Below are 20305 nucleotides of genomic sequence, written 5' to 3'. Positions count from 1 at the left end.
CTATGAACCACTGGCAGGAAAGTTTACTCTTTATTGTGCCTCATGCAGTTGATAAAGTATATTATTTTTGCTGTCCTAAGCCTAGTCACTGCCTCCTGAAGCACCACTCGCACTTTCTAAACTCATGCCAGTTGCTTGCCTAGAAAGTCCCTTTTCCCATCTCCGTCTCTTAAAATTCCATCTTTTAAGAGCTTCTCTGAGCAATCCAATAGGAAGTGAGTGTCATATTTTTAAAAATGAGTATTTTCTATGCTAATTGTGACACATCATTCCTTTATTCAAGAAATATTTATTTTTACAGAACTTTTTAAATGTTATGATAGGTCCAAGAACATGGATGTGAATAAAATGTGCTCAGTCTTGCACTTATGAAATGTTTAGTTAAACAATCACAAATATGGATAAAGAGAGATTCTGGTAAAAGTTGTGATGAAAAACTACAGGGTGTCATGAGAAAGAATAATGTTAAAGAGAATAATTGGGCGGAAGGTCAGAGAAGGCTTTCCTGAGGAAGCACCATTTTACTTGAAATCCAATGGATGGATAAAAGCCTTTCAGGCCAGGAGTAGAGGGAAGAGTTTTCAAGACAAAAGGAATTACATTAGCAAATTCTGAGGTGTGAAAGGTCTTGGTGCATTCCAGCAACTGAAAAATAGTCAATGCGTTTTATACTTTAGTTATATATGAGCCTTTCTTATGTCTCTCAGTTAGATAAGAACTTGCTTTTATTTCTTTGTGCTCCATAATGATCAGCATTCTAGGTGCTCAAAAAATGTGCTAGAGGACTTTGGCTTCCCATAACTGTACGTAACTTGTTTTGAACTTCCCCTCCTATGTAAATAATTATAAAAAGTAGACCAAATAGATGAGAAAATGACTTTCAGGTATTTTGGGAACAAAGAGAACCATCCTATCATCCTTGATAAAAGGAAAAACCACGAGGGAGACTTCTTATTATCCCTAGATTTCTGGTTGAGAGACCTTTCACAACTTTGCAGTAAGGAGGTGAGTGGAATAGAGAGCAGAAACCTTATGGAGGTGAGGAGGTACACATTAGAATTTGAAGCTGCTGAGGCAGCTGTAATTGGAAGATCAGGGTACAGAAAATGAGGCAGCTGTATAAGGAAGGTGCCCTCGAAATTTGTGTAAGGTATATAAGGTGAACCCTCAAAGTTTGCATGAGGGTTCACCTTATGTTGTTGGCTGAGGGCTAAAGTGCTCATGCCCAAGGCAATGAGTCCACAAGGCTGAGCAGAGAGTGGCTCCTAGGAGGCCAAGAGGAATCCATAGACACTAGCAGTTGCATGCGGCTCAAAGGTATCAGAATCTGGGCCAACAGAGTGGAGAGATGTTATTGAGCAATTTAGGCATCAATGAAGATTAAATGCCATGCAGCAGGGGTCCCCAACCCCTAGGCCACAAAACAGGAGATAAGCAGCTGGGGAGCAAAGCTTCATCTATATTTGCAGCCGACCCCTTCAGCTCACATTACTGCCTGAGCCTCACCTAATGTCAGGCCAGCAGTGGCATTAGATTCCCATAGGAACGGGAACTCTACTGTGAACTGTGCATGTGAGGGATCTAGGTTGCATGTTCCTTATGAGAACCTAGTGCCTGATGATCTGAGGTGGTGATGCTGGTGCTGGGGAGTGTCTGCAAATACAGATTATCATTAGCAGAGAGGTTTGAGTGCACAGAGACCATGATAAATCAATTGTTTGCAGACTCATATCAAAGCCCTATCAGTGGGTGGAAAGTGACAAATAAGTTACATCTGGTGGCAGGCTTTATAGTGGCAAGTTGATGTACTTCAACTGTACAGCTGCATCTGGTGGCAGGCTTTAAGTCAGAATCTGACACTCTTTTTAGTCCATGTGTGGCCCGCCCATTATTTTATATACCTCTTCCATCCGCCTCTTTCCCTCACTATGCATTTGTCTGAGTCACAGTTTTGGTAAGCCCACCTGCTAATGCTAGCATGTGATGAGTTGTATAATTATATCATTATATATTATAATGTAATAATATAAATAAAGTACACAATAAATGTAATATGCTTGAATCATCCCAAAACCACCTCCCCACCCTGGTCCATGGAAAAATTGTCTTCCATGAAACTGGTTACTGATGCCAAAAAGTTTGGGGACCACTGCTATAGAGGAAAGAAAATGCCATAGACCTAATTAAACAACAATGACAACAACAACACAATATAAACTGAAATAAAAAGTACAAAACCAAGCCGAAAAGGATCATGGTAATCTACCAATTAACTTTGATAAAACAAACTTTTGGACTAAATTAGAACAATACACATGAGACTCCCTATAAGGTAACAGATACAATAAAACAGTTACTAGACAGGAGAAGAAGCCAGAAAATGTTGAATTTTGTCAAGGAAAAAACCATCTAGTGAAAACAGATGCTCAAAAAAAAATCACAGATATAAAAGAGCAGAGATTTAAAAATAGCTATTAGAAACTCATCCAAAGATTTAAAGAAAAAATGGACAAATTTTATCAATAAAATAGAAACTGTAAAACAAAATTGAAATTCTAAAATTAAGAAAATAAAATATCTAAGTGAAAAACAAAAAAAATCCAAATGGGTTAAACAACATTAGAAGAAAGTGTTAATGACATTATCTAAATTAAAAGAGAGAAAAATATTTAGATATTCACACAGTTTCCATGACCTGTGAGGCAATAATGAGGAGTCAAACATAAACATAAAATACCAGGAAAAAATAGCAAGAATGCATTAGGAAAAAAATTGAGTAAACAACAACTAAAAATTCCCCAAATTTGGTAGAAAAAAATACCACACATATCCAAGAAGTTCAATATATCCCAGATAGGATAAGTCTAAGAAACAACACTGTAAGCATATTAACATACTCAGTTTAAAAGAAATATTATGTACAACTTCGTACCAATAAATTTGACAAATTAGATGAAATGCATAAACATCCTAGGAAAAACAAACTCGAAAACTGACATAAGAATAAAAGGAAAATTGGAAGAGTTGCTTGCTTATTAAAGACATCTAATTCATAAGTAAACACTTTCCCACAAAGAAAGCATTAGGTTCAGATAACCTCACTGGTGAATTCTGTCAGATATTTAATGATTAACATCAATGTTATACAAACTGTTTTGGAAAAAATATAAGATGTCACAACATTTCCCATGTCTTTTTATGTGGTCATCATAATGATAAAACCAGCATAAACAAAGACATTAAAATATAAAAATAAAATCACAGGCCAATATTTATTATGAACATACTTATAAAAATCATTAACCAAATATTAGCAAATGGAATGCAGCATTATATAAAAAGAATAATACAAAATAATCAAGTGGAGTTTATCCCAGGATTTTAAAGTTGTGACAAGATTAAAAAATCACATTAATGAGCAAAGAATAAAAATAATACAATTATCTTAATTGAAGCAAAAATAATTTGAAGACATTTAATACTCATTCATGAAAGATTCTCAAATTAAGCATAGAATAATATTTCAGTTATAAATGACATCTGTAAAACACTTCCAGTTAACATTATTATTAATGCAACATTTTTTTCTAACATCAAAGTAAGGTGAGTAAACTCTTACCACTTCTATTTATATTAAATCTCCTAGGCATTGCAATAAAACAAAGAAAAAATCATATAAAGATTGAAGAGAAGAAATGAATTTGTCTTTATTCATAGATAACACGATTGCATGATTATGTATTTAGAAAATCCTATAAAACCTAAAATAGATCCTATGACTAAATAAAAAAGAAAGATTCTAGGATACAAGGTCAATATAAAAAAATCAATTGATTTTAATAGGTTAGCAAATAATTTAAAATGTTAGTAACCCATACCATTTAATAGAACCAAAACACAAAATAGTTAGGAATAAACTTAATGAAAGACATATTTAAGTCCTCTACACTAAAAACTACAAACTTTTGTTAGGAGAAAATTTAAAGACCTAAATAAACACCATATTTATGAATTAGTAATTCAGTATTTTTAAGATTCTCATTTTTTTCAATTGAACCTATACATTCAAGGCAATTGCAATAAAATAAATCACAGCATAGACATTGGCAGGCTTATCTTAAAACACATAAAAGGTTAAAGATCTATAATAGACAAAGAAATCCTTAGAGAGGGAAGAGTTTTAGAGCCATTACACCAATTTTAAGAATTACTAGTTAGACACCGTGTGGCAATGGAATAAGAACAGGCAAACAGAGCAATGGATATAAATAGAACATGCAGTAATAAACACCTACCTAGCTGGTCCAGTGAAGCCAATGTAATTTAATGGGGGGAAAAGTCTTTTCAATAAATAGTGTTGCAAAAACTAGATAATGTAAGAAAAACAGTGAATCTTGTTCCCTACCACTTGTCACATACAAAACTTAAAAGCAAACACTATAAAACTTCTAGGGTCAGAGATAGAAGGATAATTAATATTATGACCTAGGGTTAGGCAAATATGTTTTAGCCACAACACAAAAAGCTCTAAATATTAAACTTTAAAGATAACTTTGTCTTGATTAAATTTTTTAAAGTGTTCATGAATAGATGTCATAAAGAAAATGAAAAGATAAGACACAGATAGGAGGAAGATTGTTCCAATACCTATATGTGACAAAGGATTTATATCTAGAATATACTAAATACTCCTACAACTAAACAATAAAAATGCCAAACAACACCTTTAAAAAACAGGCAAATAGACATTTCCTAGGAGAAGATACACAAATGGATAACAAGTAATTATGTTAATATCCTTAGCTATCAGACGAATTAAAATGACAGTGTGACAAGACTTCACTCCCAACAAAATGGTTCAAAATAAAAAGATGGACAACACTAAAGGTTGACAAGGCTGTGGAGCATCTAAATTTTCATGTATTGCTGATGGGTGTGAGCATAAATTGGTGTGCTTTAAAAAATCTGGTAGGCCCTTATAAAGTTAATTATATACATACCATATGACTTGGGATTTCCACTTAATATTGTATAAAATATAAATAACAAAGTCAATATTATTTTTCTAAAAATTGCCACAAAGTTAGTAGCTTAAATCAAAACAATATATTACCTTTCTGGAATTCAGAAATCCAAAATGGGTCTCACTGGGTGGAAATTCATTTTTGTGTCTTTTCCAGCTTTGGAGGCCACCCTCACCTCGCGGCTACTGACCTCTTCCAGTTTCAAAGCCAGCCATGGCCAGGGAGGTCCTTCCCTCATGCTCTCACTCTGCCACTGACTCTCCTGCTTCCTCTTCCACATGCAAGGATCCTTGAAATGACATTGGGCCCACCTAGATATCTAGAACATTCTCCCTGTTTTAAGGTCACTCATTAGCAACACTAATTACATCTGCCACCTAATTTCATTTGAATTGTGCTTTGTGATGGAACTAACTTATTCACAGGTTTTGGGGATTAAGATGTGGATGTCTTTGAAAGGCATTACTCTGCTGACTACAGATTTTCATCTAAAAGAAATGAAGATATGTTTATGATACACTTGCACAAACTGTTGAAAACAGCTTGATTCATGATAGCACATAACCAGAAACAGCTCTAATGTTTATCATCAAGGGAATGGGTAAACAAATTACAGCAAATTATTACAATGGAAAACTACTCTAAAATTTTAAAAAGGATGATTTAATTGACAAAATCCCTAAAGCATTACACTGAGCAAGAGAAGCAAGATATAAAAAAGTAAATGCTATCAGATTTCATTTTTATGACAACTAGGATTATCAAAACCAAATAATGGTGGCAGAAATAAGACTACTGGTGTCCTTAAAGGGGCAAGATTGACTGGAAAAGGGTAGGAGTGAAATTTTTGAATAGGTGACAGAAATTTTTTATATTTTGGTTGGAGTGATTACACAGGGGGATGCGTGTGTGTGTGTGTGTGTGTGTGTGTACATGTGAGGCTGACACGCTACCTACTGTGCTAACGAGACATCTTGTTATGTACAATGTGTCAGTACTCATTGGACCTATGCATTTCACTGTGTGTAAATTTTACTTGATAATACAAATTAAAAACATACTGGAGTAATAAAGAACAAAAACCTACATTTCTATAAATAAACAGAGAAAAAACAAAACAAAAAACAAAAAGAAAGAAACAAATAGTAGTGGCCAAGATGTCACTGTTGCTTGTTTCTGTGAACTTACAGATTTAATTTTTTTAAAGTATACCCTTCAAATTCAAATTTAATGTTTATGTAAACATTTGCAACAAATCTGAACAGGGATATTCTATCTTCTTCCTTGCTAGAAATATTTTAAATCTTTTCAAAAAATGTAAATCAGATAATTTTTTTTCAAAATTTTTGAGGTATAATTGACAAAGTTGTAATAAACTTAAAGTGTACAACCTGGTGATTTGATAGACATAGACAATGTGAAAGGATTCCATGAAATTTCCCTCCAGGCCATAGTGGGGTTACACTTGTATTTATAAAATGAAGCCAGGGGTCTTAATGGTCATCCCCTAAATAAATTATGAAGCTTCTACAAAGACATCCGTGCTGACTAACCCGATGGCACTTTGCAATTACAGTCATGTGCTTCATAATGCACAACAACAGACTGCATATAAGACGGTGGTCCTGTAACATTATAATGGAGCTGAAAAATTCTTATCGCCCAGTGACATCATAGCCATCATAATGTAGCGAAACATAGTACATGTCTAGGGTGATGCTGGTATAAACAGACCCATTGAGCACAGTTCTGGATAATAATAACAAACAGCTGTTACTTGTTTATGTATTTACTACACTGTACTTGCATTGTTATGTCAGAGTACTCTTTCTACCTGTAAAAAATGTTTTCTATAAAACAGTATGCAGCAGCCTCATACAGCTAATGTTTACTATATTTCTGGGTCACATCATTTTCTTTTGTGCTTGATGTGCTCTTGTGTTGTTTTATAAGTTTAGTGTGGCCTAAGTGTACAGTGTTAGTGTACACAGTAGTGAACAGCAGTGTCCTAGGTCAGCCTTCACATTCACTAGCCACTCACTCACTGACTCACCCAGAGCAACTTCCAGTCCTGAAAGCTCCATTCATGGTAAGTACTATGTACAGGTGCACCATTTTTATCTTTCATATCATATTTTTAAAGAACCTTTTCTATGTTCAGATACACAAATCCATTGTGTTACAACTGACTACAGTATTTAGTAGAGTAACCTGCTGTAAAAGTTGGTAGCCTAGAAGCAATAGGCTATACCATATATGAGGAGGGACCCAAAAAACCAAATTACCTTTTATAAGGCAGGCCTGCTGTAGTACAGGCTTCAAAGATCAACCCTCTAGGTGAGTGTTGTAAGACCTTTTATAAGGCAGGCCTGCTGTAGTATAGGCTTCAAAGATATTAGCCCTCTAGGTGAGTGTTGTAAGAACCAACCTGTATTGGTGTAGCAGCTGGAGTTGTTGTGAGAGGCTGCATTCAGCTTAAGTAAATTTGTTTTGCTGACTCTTGCAATGCATTTGCCCTTTTCATGATGGGTGATTTATGAGGGCACCTTACTACATGGCACTGAGTGTTCAGCAGTTTTTGACCAAAAACAGAATGACCTCTCTGCCCCACCCTCCCTATTTACCCAATCTTTCCCCAAGCAATGCTTTTTTTGTTTCCCCTGATGAAAAAAGGCCTTAAAGGGAAATGTTTTGCCAGTGTGGAAGAGGTTAAACAAAAAATGGCAGAAGCACTACAAAACATCAAAGTTGATGAGTTAAAAAAACTGTTTTGAGCAGTAGAAAAAAGTCTTGATAGGTGTATTGCATCAAATGGGGAGTACTTTGAAGTGACTGAAGTTTAAACAAGTAAGAATAAGTACAATTTTTTATAAATAAATTCTGGTTTTTTGGATCCCCCCTCATAGCCTAGCTTTATGCTAGGTTCTACCATATAGATGTGAATAAGTGCACTGTATGATGTTTGCACAATGAGGAAATTGCCCAACATGCATTTCTCACAATGTATCCTGTCATTAAATAGTGCGTGACTGTAGAGTCCCAGTGAGTTAGAGCACTTACTGGCTTTCTCGCTGTAGATCTCTCCCTCTGGGATTTAGGCTTGGGCATCTGGGGCTAGGATGGAAGATAATCTGAATGACAGATACAGTGTTATAGTTAGAATCACACCCCTTAGCCTCCTCAGCTTTGACCTTAGGATAAATGAACGTGTCTGGGCGCTAGCCCTACTGTTTTGATTTTTTTTTTTAGCCCTGAAGTCTCCTCAACAGTTTGTGTGTATAGACTCTTAGATGACCCAGCTCTCAGTACCTGAATATACCATTTGTTACTGTGCATGTTTGGATCTAAGGCAAATGCAGTTTAATTTGCCGAAGTGGCATCACTGCTGTACATAAAAGATAAAAGAAAGGATGCTGGGATATCAAGAAAGCCAACCATAATAAGATGGATTTTTTGGTAGAGTGTCTCCTGTAAAGTAAATGATTAATAAACATATATGGTTATTTCTGTGTACCATATGGATAAAGCTTGGTACTAGTTCTCTTTCTGGTTACACTTTTTTTTGGCCAAGGCACTGATACAAATAGGGCAGAAGTGATGGAGGAATGGAGTATTCCAGGGATAACCTGCCTTAGCCAGTTTACTGAGGAGTCTGTGATGCTAAGGTGCTGGTTAGTCAGCATTGAGGCCGCCAAAGTAGAATCATGAAAGAAATGGATGGTTTGAGCGAAGTGAGAAATGTTAAGGGAATAAAATTTTCACAAAGTTCAAAAACAAGTACTATGCACGTGAGAGAGTGAATCCTAGCAGGTAAAAGTGATCTGAAAGGTCTCAGGCGTACATCAGTGGATGGGCTGCTGATGCAGGGTCACAACTGAGCACGGTCACTTTGCCAAGTGGAAACACAGAGGAAGTTACCATACTGAGGAATCAATATAAGCAATATTAAAGTATCTGAGAATTAGATTAGAGACCAGATGAGGATGAAAAATGATAGTTACAATGGCTGCTAGCAAGGTACTGATGTGGGTGTTGATAATCATCATTTGCTGCATCTTAGAAAGGCCAGTTGAAATGCAACGTTTGCAAAGAGGGATGATTTATATGTATTTTGGGGGCATTTACTTCACCTCTCTACTAATCTCAAATATGATCATTCTTCAAAACTTAGTTCAAGTTAACTTCTCTATGAGAAGTTTTCTGTGGCTAGGACTCCAGCTGTTTGTTCAGTTTGTTCTTTCATTCACTCATAGCTCCACTGTCTTACTGTGTGCATATCGCACAGTAAGGCTGTGATATCTAAACTCTCCTCCTAGACTACTGGAAATAACACCTCTGAAGCTGACCTAGGTTCTTGGAGGCCTATGCAGTGTGGAGGGGGACAGGACTGACCTATGAATGCAGAGCATGGGAATGAGAAATCATCGTGGAGTAAAAGGAGAGTATTACACCATGCACAGAGATATGCAAAATGCCAGTGGGAAAATCCAAATGTAACGTTATCAGACTATTACAGAAAGGTTCAGAAAATGAGTAGGAATCAAAACTAGGAGAGAATCAATGCACATTTACCTACAGATTATATAAGCCTATTATTTTTTGACTTGTAAACCTTTCCATTGGTTATATATACTGTCATGAACCCCCTTAAAGTTTTCTAAGTGATTTCATTAATTTTATACAGTGCCATCTGGCAGGATTCCAATGGAGAAAGGACTAGGATACCACCCTTGTGTGGATTACTAAGTGAAGACAAGTGGGCTAATGGCTACAGATAAAATGCTACCAACCATACCCTCAGGGCATGAAAGAGACAGTTCCCTTCTTTGCTCCATGGTTTGACAAGTTCACTACTTGATGTGCAAGAGGGAAGAGGCTATGAGGAGTGGGGTGGGAAGCAAGACAGGTAAGGAGATACAAAGACAGAGGTAGAAGGGGCCTTTATGGGAGAGGAGGGGAGGGGAGAACCAGCCACGGCCCTAGCTTTGGCTTTTCAGTGGTGTGGGCCCAGTGACCAAGCGGTGGCATGTGGTAGGAGGGGTTCCATTCAGGGGTTCCATTCAGAGGTTCCATCAGCTGCTTCCCCTTTTCTCCTATTCTCTGTTTTTATAAAATGATTTTCTGATCTTAAACAAATGGTATACAGTGTCAGCTTTAAAACAGTATCTGCAGCCTCTGTGTTCAACCAGATTGCCCCTTAAAACCTTCCTAAATCACTTCTGTTTCTACTCAAGGATGTAGAGAACTAGAATGAGCATCTCTCCCACTCTCATAATAAAAAATAAAATGAAACAAAATCTTGAATAAACTGAAAATTTATGACTTTTTTTCAAATCCATTGGAGAAAGAGGGCACAGGGCAATCAACCTGCCCAAATCCAAGAAGACACGGACACCTTGGGTAGTGATGAATTGTGAACTTCTGCTTACCTGGGGCAGGTGCATCAGTAAGAGGAGTTTAGTTAGATCACAACTTGGTGAAGGGAAAATGTGGGCTGGCAGTAGAATGTGAAACCTTTGGGAACTACAGAAGTTGAGGTTTCCTCAGCACCCTCTTAGGCCTTCTTACTCCTTGAAACTCATGATGCTTTCATTGAAAAACAAAAGGAAAGAGCCCTAAGAATGACTTTGTTGTGATAAAGACCAGGGGAGAACAGCTGTTTTATATAGAACGGGTACAAAACTCCACCCAGATCATTTTTCTTATTTTCCCTATGAACAAGAGCCCTAATTTGTAGAATGAAAGTCAATAAAAATTCCCGCCCTTGGTGCCCAGGTGAAAACTCATTGTCTTTGGGGGAGGCAACAGGGAGGAAAAAAACCTCTACCCACTGGGGAGGGGCAGGAATATCTGGTGGGCCCAGGACCAAGTGGCAAGATTGGTTAGAACTGAGAGCCACTCTCTTAGGACCCAAAGACGGGTGCCTCCATATGTATGAGTATTAACCAGAGAATACTCCCCATGCCTCCCTCTCCATGCCAAGGCTTTCCCTCCACTGACAAGCCACTGAGCTTCCAGTAACAAGTAAGAGCTACACACTGCTGAAAGGCCTGCAAGGGACCCTCTCTGAGGAACTGTTCAAAGGGAAGACCTAAAGTGTGAAGCAGATATGGCTCCTTCACCATCAACCAGCCTCTTGGACCCCAAACAATCACTACAGGAATTTGATGCCTGTGGTGCTTCCAGGAAAATGATCGCAATAACAGACCTTAAACCCAGACCATCTCCTAAATATAATACCTCCAATTTCCTCACTAAAGTCTGTCAGAAAGATGTGCTTATTTCCAGGCACATAAATTATTTACCCCAGGCTCCAGTGTCTACATAAAATGTCTGGCTTTCAACAAAATATGATAGAAAAGATATACAGAAAACAGTAAAGCATGGAGGATCTGAAGGACGTTATCTAATAATTAGACCTTCACACGTATAGAACACTCTACTGAACAGAAGTAGAATGAATTTTCTTCACTAGGGCATTTGGAGCATTCATCAAGATAGACTGTATTCTGGGCCATAAAACAAACTTCAGCAAATTTAAAATAATAGAAAATTTCAAAGTATATTCTTGGATAATAACAATTAAACCAAAAATATAAATAACAAAAATATCTGAAAAATTCCTAAATGTTTGGAAAGCACCATACTTTTAATGCCCCATAGGTCAATGAGGAAGTCTCAATGGGAATTTTTAAATATTTGAACTGACAAAAATCAAAATACCACATTCCTTATCTGAAGGATGAAACTGAAGCAGCACATAGAGGGAAACTGATAGCATTAAATTCTCTCCCCCCCAAGCTTTATTGAGATGACATACTATAATATGTTCAGTAGAATTCACCAGTGAAACCATATTATTCTTAGCTTTTCTTTGTTGAGAGGTTTTTGATTATTAATTCAATCTCTTTAACTTGTTATCAGTCTGTTAAAATTATTCTACTTTCATGATTCAGTTTTTGTAGGTTTTATGTTTCTAGGAATTTATTAATTTCTTCTACGTTGTTGTTCAATTTGTTGGCATATAATTGATCTAGTTGTCACTTGCACTTCTTAGTATTTCTCTGGTATCAGTGATAATATCTCTTCTTCCAGTTGTAATTTTATTTATTTGAATTCTCTCTTTTTATGATTACTCTAGTTAAAAGTTTGTCAATTTTGTTTATCTTTCACAGAAACAACTCTTAGTTTTAATTTTTCACTGTTTTTCTATTTTACTTATTTGTGTTTTAATCTTTGTTATTGCCTGGCTTTTGATAATTTTAGGCTTAATTTTTGCCTCTTTTTACTAATTCATTGAGGTATGGTTAGGTTTTTATTTAAGATCTTTTTAACTTCTTAATATATGTATTTATTATTTATTCACTGGCAGGGTCAGCTGGCATCATCTATAGGAAGATCACACTTATTATTGGAGTCTCTAGTTGGTCAATGCCGCTGCCCATGCTCTGAAGTAGGGGGTAAGGGGGTGGAGGGTATTGGCCACTGGCTGGGCTCTGTAGGTAAATAAGCCTGGGGGCTGGGCTCTGTATTCAAGTGGGGCTGCTGGCTGTGTTCTGTGGTCTCGTGGGTTCAATAGTGGGTTTCTGTAGTCACCTTTGGTCAGGTAGGGTTGCAGACTGTGTTCTCTGATAAAGCGGTGCCACTGATTGGATTCTGTGATTGGGTGGGGCCATGCTCCACAATTGCTCCTGGTTGGGTGGGTCTCAGGCTGTGCTTCCTGATGGGATGATGCTACTGTCTGGATGCTGTGTTGAGGCATGGCTATAGGCCAGGTCTGTGGTCAGACCAGACTTCATGTTATGCTCTGCTATCAAGTAAGGCTGTAGACTGTGCCCCAATGTTGTGTGGAACCATTTGCTAGACTTTGTGATCATGTAGGCTGTTGGCTATGCTTCCCTGTTGGACGAGGTCACTGGCAAGGCTCTCTGTTATGCAGGGCCTTTAGTTGTACCCCATAATTGATTGGGGCTGGAGACTTTGTTTCACAGTCACGCTGCTCTCCAGGCTTCTTGGTTAGGCAGGGCTACACGTTATGCTGTGCAGTTGGGTGGGGTCACTGACTGGGCTACCTGCCTGGGTGAGGTCCAGGCTGTGTTCAACAACCAGACAGGGCCCAATGCTGGACTCTGCTACAGGGTAAGGTTATAAGCTTGGCTCCACAGCTGGGTGGTACTGGAGGCTGGGCTTTAAGGCTGCTCAGGGTCTGTTCAGACTGCCTGGTTATGCTGGGCCAACAGCTATGTTCAACAGTTGCCAGCACTGCTGGCTTTGCTCCCTGGCCAGGCAGGCTGTCTGATGTGCTTCAGGCTGCCAGGCATCTATGGCCATGCTTTTTGGTGGGGCAGGCCTGGAGGCTATGCTCAGCATTGGAAGGGACTATAAATTTGTTTTCTGACCAGGTGGTGCCCTAGAACAGGCTCCACTGCCCATATGGCCCATTGGTTGAGGATCTAAAGCAGGCAGAACTGACAACCAAGCTCGCTGATCAGATGGGACCACCGGCTGGGTCTGTAGATGAGTACAATTGCTGCCTGGGACCTCTGTCTGGCACCACTGCAAGTGGGAAAGTGGTCAGCCAAGATCTGAGCACTGGTGGCTTTAAGCTGCCCTTTCTTCTCTGTTTCTATCTGCTCCCCAGTGGTCAAGATTTACAGATCCCCCCAGTAATCCCTGTGAGGTGAGATCCACATGAGCCTCTGGTAAGCATCCTGTAATGCTGTGGAAGCTGAATATCTGCCTCAGGCTCTCTTTTCCAACTGGAGAAACCATAGGCCTGAGGGGATCTCTTGGTGCAGTACTGGGCCAGCCAGGAGGAGGACCAGTGTGGCCAGATAGAGCTGCTTCTCTGACTCTTCCAGTGTGGCCATTCTCTCTGTTATCCAGGGGGCCTCTTTAGTGTCATCTATGAGTTCTCTGACATTCATTCACACCGCTGTCTTGTCCAATGTGGAAAAAAATGGACTGAAAAATAACTTAAAAAGCTGTCTTTATTCATAGATACCATTAATGTATAGAAAATCCAAAAGAATTTATAAAATTGTCCTCAAATAAAGTGACTTATCAAGACTGTAGGATATAAGGTTAACATACAAGTATCAGTTTTATTTCTATATGCTATCATAAGTTATTATAATTCATCATTTTTAAAAACTCATAAATTACATGCCCAAATATTATCTATGAATCTAACATGTGCACGACTTCTGTATTATAAATACAATACATTGATAATAGAAAAATAATTTTAAGAGACCCATAGATTAATAAAACAAAAATAGATGTATAAAAATGTAAACTAATTTTTGTCAAAATTGCAAATGTAATTAAGTAGAGAAAGGATAGAGTCTTCCAAAAACTATGGTGGGAAAATTGAGCATCCATATGCAAAAATATGAATTTCAACTATTTAAAAATTAACTTAAAATTTACATGTCACATTTAACATGCACAGTTATCAACTCCAAGAAGAAAATATAGAAGGAAATCTTGAGTTAGAGAGACTTTTTAGATGTTACACTAAAAGAATGGCCCTTAAAAGAAAAAGATGACAAATTCTACTTTATCAAAATGAAAAGTTATTGCTGTATGAAAAGACACAGTTAAGAGGATGAAAGCAAAAAGCACAACTGGGAAAAATATCAGCAAATTACATATCTGACAAAGTCCTTATTTCCAGAATGTATGAAGAGTTCTCAAAATTCAAAAATAAGCACACATCCTGGCCAGTGTGGCTCAGTTGGTTGGAGCGTCTTCCTGTAACCTGAAATGTCGTGGGTTCAGTCCCCAGTCAAAACATCTTTTCATATGTCCATGGGCCATCTGTATGTCCTCTTTGGAGAAATGTATATTTAGGTAACATGGATTAATTTTACATTCACGTTATTAAGTAAAAGAAACCAGGCTTCCAAGATTACATATCACATGAATCCATTCATGGGTACTTTGGAAAAGACATATCTATGGGAAACAAAGACAGAATAATGGATGCCAGGAATTGGAAGGGGGAAGAAGCAGCTGGCAGAAGGTAACACATAGGGATTTGTAAGGGGATGGAAACATTGTTTATGGAACTATGGCATCTGTGATTCTATGCATTGGTCAAAACCCATAGAAATATACTCTACAAGAGTATATTTTATTATATGTAAATTTTCAAAGTCATCCAGAATGAGAGAAGAAGGGTAAAAGGTAGATAGTGACAAATGAAACTAACTACATTACAAATAAATAAAGTTCAGGTAAGTTTAGTAAAAAATGACTTCACTAGATTCTGTAAGGTTAAAGACAGATACAATTCTTACTACCATTGTATTCTAGTTGGTAAATGTGTTTCTCACTGAATTGTGCTTTGTCAGTCCTGTAACTATACATATAATAGACTTGAACAAACAAATAAATATACTGTGATAATGAGAACCCAGTTTCTCACTCTAGGAGAAAGAAGTTTCAGACGAGCAAGGGGGGAGGTCAGAATGAGTGGTTCCAGACTGGAGTTGGTGGTATCAGCACAAACACACCGTGGCCTGAACGGGCACAACCTGCACCACAAGATAAATAATAATGGTATTGGATTATAAGCCAAAGAATAAAATAAGTACCTGTGAGTCCATACTGACATAAATAGAAAACTGAATAAATAAACAAATGGGGACAATGGACACTAAAGTAATTATTGCTGTAAACAAGTTCCACCAAATGGCTGCTAAAATTAGTGAATAAAAATTTATACAGAAATGGAATAATGCTATTTTCCCCTGATATTTTCTAATGATAAAGCATATCCTCCAAATATTTGTTAATTGAAAATTAAAAAATAGTCATTTTACAGTAAAGAGACCTGACAGACACCACCTTATCTAAGTGATCAAAGTTGATATTACCAAGTACACACGTTGCTGTCATCTATTCCACGACAGGGGGACAGCACCTACATGTTATCTTTCCCAGAACTGTGTAATTTCAACCTGATAATCAGAAAACGGTAGATAAACCTAAATTAAAGGTCATGAAAGACAAGTGAATTGTCACAGATTAGAGGAGATCAAGTAAACTTGACAACTAAATTCAATGTGAGATCCTGGATTGAATCCTGGAACAGAAAAGGAGCTTTTATGGAAAATTGGTGAATCTGACTAAAATCTCTAGTTTAATTTATAGTGTGGTGTCAATGTTAATCTCTTGTCTTTGATAGTTGTTCTATGATTAGATAAAGGTAAAATGGGTGAAGGGCATATGGGGTACTCCCTGTGCTACTTTGTAAATTTTCTGTAAGTCAAAAATTATGTCCAAATAGTTTTTAATGACAAAAAATTCTCTATACTTCAGTTCTAAATGTGCCATTAAAATATACAATGATGAAAGTGTACAAAACATTTCATGACCTTGTTTAGCATTCTTTGTTTTACACTTCAAAAATCAATGAGCTTGTTTCTATAATTTCTGCTTTTTTTTAAATGGTGAGATAAAAGGGAAGATTTTAAATTGCAATTTATAAGCTCTTCTCTTCAAGTAACAGATTGTGGGTGTGGAAAGTTTTTATTCTCCATAAATGAAAAGGCAAATTAGATATAATCATCAGTAGATTTTATCTATTTAACTTTCATTTTCAAAGTACTAAAGGCATCCTTTGATGCTGAGCAGAATTTTGAACAGATAAATGTAACTTATGGAGCTGGATCTTGTGTGGATCATATGGAGGCACATTTGCAGTTATTGTTATGTCTGTACTTCTCATTCATTAGTATTTCAGCATGGGCTGTCTTCATTTCTATTTGATCTATCCAGTTGTTCATCATGGGTATAAATTAGATACTATATTATTAGTAAAAACAAAACCAACATGTAACTGTAAAAATAAGCATGATGGCACCAATATTTATTGGATGAGAGCTAGACTAATTAATGCAATCATCAAGAACTTCACTTTATTTTCATCTTGTAAGTATTTAGAGGTTCTCCAACTATTCCACTTTAAATAAAATATGTATTATCCATGGTTTGATTTAAAAAAAATAGAAATTAAGACAGATGACATTGCTGACTTGAACATCTCCTTGAATAATTTTAAATTTCTGAATGCTCACAAACCATCATTTAAAAAATTTAGCCCTGGTGAATAGGCATCAATTCAACCATCTGAACTCTGTTTATATGGAAAAGAATACAAAAAATAAAAACGTCAATTTTGTATCATTTAGGATATTTTTAGCTGCAGATAACATGACAATAAGCCTCAAGGTAAGGTGGCTCTAGATTTTAGTTCATCCACTTAATGAAGACCTAGAAAGTCAGCTTCTTTATATCTTTCCATTGTCACATTCCCTACAGAATTTCTAGACTTAACAATGTCCGAAAACAGAAGTCTGTTTTCTGTCACTTTTTAAAAGTGAAGAAATCTTACAAGGAGTTTCTCACCACCCAGTTGACATTTTTTCATGTTTTGTTGGCCAGAAGTATGTCACTTTTCCATCCCTAAACCAATTACTGTCAGTGAAACTAATATAGTAATCTAGGATTGACTCTGAATTGAGAATAAGGTATCTTACCCGGAAAGATAGATACTTGGATGAAGCTGGTTTGTGTTGAAAAGGAGGACTGGGCTAATGGGTATTGAGTGGGCAGCCTACCTGTCTATTGAAAGTGTCTTTGGCAGGAATTTAAGTTTATGCAATTACACAGAGAGGGGAGTACCTAAGTAATAACCACTATGAGAGGAACGCACCCGAGATTTTACCAAGTGCACCCAAACCAAGAGTATTGGAGGCTTCTGTCATCAGAGACGGCTTCCTGAAAAGGAAACACAGGGGCTGGACGGAGCTGTAAAGGTATGGATGTGGAGCAGTGAAGACAGATGAGATCAAGGGGGGCCTCTTATTCTAAGCCAAAGAGTGTGTGACCCTCTCAAGAACTGATTGAAAGCAGCTGAAGAACTTTTAACATAAGGGGCGTTATGAAATTGGCTTTTGAGAAAGGTTACACTGTACAGCAAGAACAGTCACTCCTCCCTCTGACATTTTATGCTCTTTGTTACCTGATCTTCTTATTTAGCACTTAACATTCATGTTCTGATATGAGTTAGTTTTCACGTTAACAGTAGCCATATCAGAAGCACAACATTACCAGCACATCAGGAGGCCCCGCCTGCCCCCATCCAAGGGTAACTGCTATCCTGACATTAGTCAGCATAAATTTGTTCTCCTGTTTATTATGTTCTATAAAAGAAATCATGTAGTATGTATTCTTTTGCATCTGGCTTGAGATGACTTTTTAAGGGGGAAAGGGTACAGTCTGGGTCACATGGATTAATAAATCTTATGTAAATTTAGTGAAATCCAGAAATAAATGTTGAAAAGTTGATTTGGAGATATACTAGGAAAGAGTGGTTTAAAGTAAATGCTCTGAAATAGGATGAACTTAGGTTTATATCCTTATTTTACTGCTTGCAAGAGTTTTGACCCTGGGCAATTTAGTTAACTCTCTGAATTTCAGTTTATTCATTTGTAAAATATGGTTACTAATAGTACCACCCATAGGACTGTTGTGGGGTTTATATAAGGTGATATGTGGAAAGTATTTAGCACTTTGCCAAGATACAGAGTTCACATTAGCAATTAGTAACATTATTATTTGTGATCATATTTCTAAGTAAGAAAGGAAGAAGGTCATCACTATTTACTAGGATTGATGACCAGCTAATCTCACAGTAGAACAAAATCCACAACAGCAACGACAAATGAAATACTAGTCTTGGAAAACTCAGAGGCTAGATAGAGAGTGCATCTTCAAGTCACCCAGGCATTTGATAAAGCCTCTCATATCATTGTAGGCAAGGTATGGGAATTGGCCTTAAAGATGATCCCTTTCAAAACTTAGGAAGCATTAGGTTCCAAATCATGGACTATATCAGAATCACCAATGTATCTTACTAGAAATAAAGAAATCTTGACCCTTAATGTACCATAGATCAAATGAATTATTTTAAGATTTCATTTATTTAGCCCTGGCTGGCATAGCTCAGTGGATTGAGTGTGGGCTGTGAACCAAAGCGTCGCAGGTTCGATTCCCAGTGAGGGTACATGCCTGGGTTGTAGGCCATGACCCCCAGCAACCACACATTGATGTTTCTTTCCCTCTCTCTCTCTCTCTCTCTCTCTCTCCTCCCTTTCCTATCTAAAAATAAATAAATAAAATATTTAAAAATTTTTCATTTATTTATTTTTAGAGAGAGGGGAAAGGAGAAAGAGAGGGAGAACATCAGTGTGTCATTGCTTCTCACATACCCCCCACTGGGGACCTGGCCTACAACCCAGGCATGTGCCCTGACTGGGAACTGAACTGGCAACCCTTTGCTTCAAAGTCTGGTACTCAATCCACTGAGCCACACCAGTCAGGGCTAACCAGATGAATTAAAGTTACCCCATGTGTTCTCCAGGAATCCATACTTTGATCAAGCTCCTTATATGAATCTGATTTGCTGCCAAGTTTTAACTCTGACCTGTGCTGCCTAGTGGTAAAGGGCGAGAGTTCCATCTCTGATGCTTTTATAGCTTTAATGATGATTTAGTGTCTGGCATGTAATAGATGGTCAATAAATCATCATTTGTTGAACTGTGAAAGAAATCTCTGGAACATGCATACTGCTACCCTATTCAACATTTCTATTAGTGATTTGAAAGGTTTTGAAGGCATGCTTAATAAATTTACCAATGGTAGAAAAGGTGGACCATATCAAAGATGAATACAAAGTTAAAAAAATTAAAACCACTGCTTAATCAGCATTTCTTGTAAAATGGAACCAAGGATCTAGTTGCCTACATATTCTGACCAAACAATAGGACAAAGGTTATCAGCAAAATAAATATCTCCGCTACATTAACCAGTGTGGCACAGCTTCCTATTTGTCTATTTCAGAGGTAAGTTAGCAACTGGGCTAAATCTGGGCCACTGCTTGTTTGTGCAAATACAGTTTTATTGGAACACAGCCACATTCATTTGCTTACATATTGGCTCTGGCAGCTTTTGCACTACAGCAGCAGAGCTGAGTATTTGCATCTGAGATCAGATAGCATACGAAGATGGAAATATTTCCTCGCTGGCACTTTGCAGAAATGTTCGCTAGCCCCTATTCTACTTGAATCACACGCTGCCCATCTTCCTTAGTAACAGGACCTACAACTGTTATCTGGGCATGACTGCCACCATCAAAAACTGAATTCCGTGCTGTCCTTTGCATAAGACATTTCATGTGAGTATAGTCACATGACAGCGTGACGTATAGA

The sequence above is a fragment of the Phyllostomus discolor genome, chromosome 1 (genome assembly GCF_004126475.2).
Source record: "Phyllostomus discolor isolate MPI-MPIP mPhyDis1 chromosome 1, mPhyDis1.pri.v3, whole genome shotgun sequence".
In the NCBI taxonomy this organism is placed as follows: domain Eukaryota; kingdom Metazoa; phylum Chordata; class Mammalia; order Chiroptera; family Phyllostomidae; genus Phyllostomus; species Phyllostomus discolor.
This window is presented reverse-complemented; position numbering follows the sequence as displayed.